Raw genomic sequence first — 6,202 nt, 5'->3', positions numbered from 1 at the left:
GACTCCTCCCTAGCCAGGGAGGCCGGACTGGCCTGTGAAGACACCGGTCTTTGACCAACAGCCGACCCTCCCAGAAGATCAGTAGCCGCCTCTGATGCCGGCAAGGAAGGAGAGCGCGGTGTGCGGGCCTCCTGCCCGCTAGACCCATCCGAGGCCCGCCGAGCCTCCGGAGTGGTCGTTACTACTGCGCTGACCCTGAGTCCCGACGATCCGCGCACCGGCAAAGCAGAGAAGGACCTGACCGTACTCCCGGCCAGCTCCGCCGAGTCGTCCAAAAGAGTCGTCATGTCCAGCCGTGGTACCGGCGATGAAGGAGGAGAAACAACCTCCTGTGCAGAAAGTCTGTCCGTTTCCTCAGCCCTCAAGACCTCCGAAATCACCGGTGGCACATGCTCAGACGGATCATCCAACTCCACACGATCACTCCAAAGACTAGGAGGCGCAGAGAAAGCCCCTACGGAGCCAAGCTGAAGCATGTTGGACGGTGCCGAAACCGGTGTTTTCCCCTGAGCCGACTCTGCTGGCTTAGACGAATCCACAGGCCTGGAACCCCTGTCACCATCACCGGGTGCGTCATCTCCACGGTTCCCAGAAGCACCTCCCCCCTCAGAGGTATCCATAGGTAGCAGCTCCTCAAAATCCTGAAACAAGTCCTGGTCCTCATACTCGACATTCAACATGTAAGCAATACCCTCATAACACCATCTGACCACATCCGGCAAGAACTGAATGTTAGCTACGCTTATCAACAAACGAGCTACACCGTGAGCACGAGTGAAAGGCATATCCACCTGCTCCGTCTTACCGAGCAAGGACCCCAAGCTCCACGTGACAAAGAAATCATCCAAGGGCTCGGAAGGTGCCCCCGAAAATCGTACCCAGATCTGAGTCAGTGGTGTGCCCTGCGGTTCCTTCTTTTTCCACTCATCAAACTGCAACACAAAGCTAGTTCCAGTAACTCGACTCATGCCAAACTTGAGAATCCTCTTCTGATCCTCTTTAGAAGGGAAATCCACTTTGTAAGACTTATCAGAAAGTTTCAACAAGGACCATTTGAAATTCCCCGGAGCCAATTCCCGCAACTGCTGAATTATCTGGGCTTCAGTGAGCGGTCCGGTGACCACCTTAACCACCCCAGGGAATGAGGTTTCAACGACAGGAGCCACCGAAGCCACACTTGGTGACTCAAAGAACATCAACTCAGAGCAACAGAGCCCGTAGATATTAAGTGTCGGTTTGGGTCCGAGAAGAAGCGGACACTCAGCCGCTACATGCTTAGGTTTCCGACAAATATCACATAACTCAGCAGAGCAGTCAACCATGGAGTGACCCGTCTCCCCGCACCGGAAACAGACTAATTTTTTCTTCTTAGCCGCCCACTTGGACAACTTGTCACCTCCGGCCTTCTCCGAACCTTTATCAGACTCCGCATCATCCGATTGTGCTATCATCGGTACAGACACATCAGCGAGAGCCCTTAACCGCCACCTAGTTGGGTAGCACATTCGGTTGATGGATCTTATTGCCAAAGAGACGGATCAGCTGGTTCTGGCATGATCCTACGAGATAACCAGGGAGCGGTAATATTTGTTGCCTACAGCGGCATTTTCTATTGTCATGATGCACTGGAGGCAGAACTACATGCTATCATGGAGGGTCTTAGTCGCAGGGTCTAGGTCTCAGCTTTCCAAATGATGATCCACCGACATTGTATAGTTGCATTGGCGACTATTAATAATGGTTCCATGGATAGATCTGCTTATGGTCATATTATCCCTGAATTTAAGGGATTGTTGGAGAATAGGGTGTTCACTCCGGTTAAAATTTCTCGTGAAAAAAATAGGGTTGCACATTGTTTAGCTACTTATGGTCGTACTGGGGATAATCCTACATGCTAACTTAACCAATCCCCTCCTTTTATTGCTGAACTCACTGCAAATGATTGTAATCCTTTGATCTTGGAATAAATACCCTATGTTTCCTCGCAAAAAAAACTAGAGGTGGTGTGCATTATTTTACCTTTTTACGAGCCATTTTTTGTTATATTTATTTCGAAACTAACGGTTAAGACTCGTGTTAGGAATATCTAATTGTTTAATATAAACTAGATGCCATTAACAAAATACTAAGATGACACTTCATCTATTGTTGTGGCATGGTAAACTACACAATGTAATCTTGGCGAGTTCTTTTGGACACCCAACAACTTGTTCCTAGTTGGTTTTTCTTTGTTCGGTCATTAATGTTATTTTGTATAAAACAAAATGCTTTTCTATCTCGCTTTAAAACATTAACAAGGACTCAAGCAGCTGAGGAGAAGACAAAGACTCGAACTACCCAAAATGGACAAAAAAATTCGTCTTTATATCGTTCTATGCGGGAGGGGGAGCTTACTCTGTTGCAGTTTTACCAGGAAAAAAATAGCCACGTTTGTCAAATTGAAAACTTAATGTAGGAAATTTTGTAACCACAACAAACTACAAGCCAAGACTTCAGATAAGATTCATCTACGCGGTGCACCCGCCAGGCTAACGTTCTAAAAAAAAGAAATTAAAAAAAGACAATATAATGAAAAAACAGGCTATAATATAAAAGGCTGAACACACCATGTCGGTGTGCTAAGAGAGCTTGTGACACATTTGTAATGTGCAAATGTCGTCACAGCCCAGGCATCATTTATCAATTGATTGCAAATTTTTGTAGGTAGCTTACCAAGCTGACCGCTTGGTGTCAATCTCTACTCCTAATGGACGAGTTGGTTAATCGTCTCCGCAGTTTATTTTCGCTGGGGTTTTTTCGTCTCTCCTCCCACCACCCCCTCCCACCCTGGTATGCGGTTTATTTTCGCCGGGTTTTTTTGTCTCCCCTCCCACCACCCCCTCCCACCCTGGTCCATCGGTTTAGACTAGTAGGAAACAGGGCATTTGTCCCGGTTCGTAAAGGCCTTTAGTCCCGGTACATGAACCGGGACTAAAGGGTCGTTACTAATGCCTCCCCCCCCTTTAGTCCCGGTTCTAACACGAACCGGGACAGATGGTCCTCCACATGACCGGTGCGCTGAGCCCAGGCAGGGGGGCCTTTGGCACCAACCGGGACCAAAAGGCGATGTTTTTCTTTTTTTTAAAGAAAAAGTAGCTTCTTTAGGGGTTTTGGTGGTTATTTTTAGATTGTTATTAGCTAGCTAATAGAGAGAAGTGTCCTCTCTTATATCTTCGTCCTTGGTTTACCAACGCTGCTGCTATCTTCATTTCACCCGCTGATATAATAACTCATGCATGCTCGCATCATACATCATCATATATAATAACAAATCCTACTAGTCATGCATCATCATACAACTTCTACTCGTTATTAATAATAAGTCATACGATCATCATCCTCATAGTCATCGAACCCAACCCTACATAATTGTTCTTAGCACATGATCATCAGTATCAGGTAGGACCTAAACACCCTTAAGGTAAAATATCATAAAATAATATAGACCCTGACTCTCCATTATGAAGAATGGAGATCATCCTGTCTCCAATTCTTGCGCTTCGCTGCCTTTTGCTTCCAAGAAGCTCCTTACGACTGTCCATACATTTTTTTCATTCTTTGATTGTCATGTCTCCACTACTTTTAGAAACCCGGTATGGACAGTTCAGATTCGTAGGAAGACCTGGTTGTATGTTCAAAACATGAAGGCTACCATGCGTATACATCAGATGAGGCACACAATCATTCGGGATTATCTGTTGAAAAACATAGTAATAACTTCGTAGTTAGCAATGATGTACTAGTTTTAGAAGTGTGCAAAAAGATGCACGAATGTCGTAATAGTAAAAAATCTTACCAAGGTATCTCCATGGTAGTTACCGTAGTTCAACACGTGCACTAGTGGCACGTATTGACCATAATGTTGAGGAGTTCGATTCTAGGCATTGTAATTATCAAGATCGGTACAAAATGCGATCAGATGATTTTTCTCACTATAAGTTGATTCGGATCCATCGGTGTAGTGGGTTTTGTCTACCATCTTCCGCACATTCTTTGAATAATGAAAATAAGCTGTCAATGGAAATAAGATGTCAACTATTTTGAAATAAACAATATAAATTACTTAATAATTAACTATGTTAAGCTCACATGGGGGAACAATTGGAGGTGTATCCACAAGGACCCAAATCGAAGGTCTGTCTTGCTCGATTGTAGGATCACTAAGATCCATGGTGACAACCACACCCTCATCAAAACCATATATCTTGCAAAGTGCTTCCCAATTTTTGCAACCAAAATGGGTTACATTCTCAGCATTGTACAGCTTTACTTGAAAATCCACACCATGATGGGTCCTTAGGAGAATTGTTTTGGTTTCCATACTTTCATGGTCTTCAAAACCCATCCTCTCCAAGACATAGCATCTTGCATAGCATGGGATAAGCTAGTCGAATTGGAAAAGATGAAAAATACATGTTAAAATAGTTGAAGTTGTGCTTAATTACGAAAAAAACTATTGTCGTCGTTGCGTACCGTATGAACATTGAAGGTCTCCTCGAGCTTAATGCTGAAGCTCCGATCTTCGTCCAGCTCAATGAACCTGTCGCACATACCTCGGTCGTCGTGGCACCAGTCGCACTCCCCCGGGCGGTTTTCGTCGTCCGAGTACGACATTTCCGGCCTATGTTCATAATTCAAATATTAAACTAGATCATTACTATTAATCACGGGTTGACTATCGGTGATGGTACGTAGCTCCTCCTTTCATTCTCGAGTGCATTATTACACCAAATTGTCTAGCACACGGGAATGAAGGAGAACTTTTCCAATATGAGCATTCAATAAGCAAAACCAAATCATAAAAAAAGCAAAACCAAATAATAAAATAAATTAGTATTCAAATTAGCATGCATTCAATTATAAGCAAAAGTACATCATCTCTTGATGTCCGTACATCGTCGAATATTATCACTAATATAGCATCACTAATACAACTAGAACCGTAGCGCCCGACGGGTATCGTCGCGGGCGGTGGACACCCAAAGATAAGAAACCATCACAGGATCATAGCTCCAGTGAGATCCCTGAAAAATCTGTCAGGTATTGTCGAACCTGCCCTCCAATGCAACCATGTAGCGACGGACGTGCTCGTCCTCCTCGCTGACACGGTGACGTACCACCTCCGCGGTTTCCGGAAGCCTCGGCACCGTCACTGGCTCACGCGACCGCCACCAAACAAGGATCGGGTCAACAACGGGCTGCCTCCTCACCAACCTACGTCCCCCGAAAGGTAGCACCTTCCAATACTAGCAGAGTCCCAAACATGGCCCTGATATAGCAGGCCTCCACCGCCAAGTCCAAGACGACGAGGATGCGGGATAGGCATTGTCGACGTCGATGCGGGAACTACTTCTATATATAGTTAAATAAAGTAGTTTTATTAATTAAATCAACTAATTCAACTACTAAGCACTTACTATAAATAAATAAAGTAGTACTTACTAAAAACAAACTACTTCTATATATAGTAAATTAAAGTAGTTTATTAAATCAACTAGCTAGTTCAACTATATATGAAGCACTTACTATAAATAAAGTAAAGTAGTACTTACTAAAAATAAACTAGTTTAACTATAGTTCTATTATTTTTCTAACTACTTATATTAAACACTTTCTCTTCTTATTTTTTTCATTTTTCCTCTATTCTAAATATGAACATATTCATAAATGACTTATATCATTCACAATTTTCCTATACATACACAATAAGTTGACAAAGAAAATACTATGAACAAAAAAATCATTAAAATTCTATGAACAAAATTACAACAGAAAAAAATCATACAAATTCTATGAACAGAAAAAAATCATAAAAATTTGACATATTCGATCTTTGCATATATATGTAAATACAAACATGCATATTCAACAATAATATCACCAAAAAAATCTATTAACAGAAAAAAATCTAACACAATTATATGAACAAATTAATTACACAATATGAAAAAAAATCTAAAAGAAAAATCTATGAATTACACATCTAACAAAAAATCTATGAACTACAAAAAAATCTAAAAAAATCTAACAAAATTAACTACACATCTAAATTAACTACTACTAACATCAAATTAAATTAGTTGCTCACGGCGACGGCGACGGCGACAGCGAGGTGCGGCGCGGGGCGGGTGGGGCGGCGACGGCGTCGGGGCGGCGCGGGCCG

This window comes from Triticum dicoccoides, chromosome 7B (genome assembly GCF_002162155.2).
Source record: "Triticum dicoccoides isolate Atlit2015 ecotype Zavitan chromosome 7B, WEW_v2.0, whole genome shotgun sequence".
Classification (NCBI taxonomy): domain Eukaryota; kingdom Viridiplantae; phylum Streptophyta; class Magnoliopsida; order Poales; family Poaceae; genus Triticum; species Triticum dicoccoides.
Note: the sequence above shows the minus strand (reverse complement) of the source record.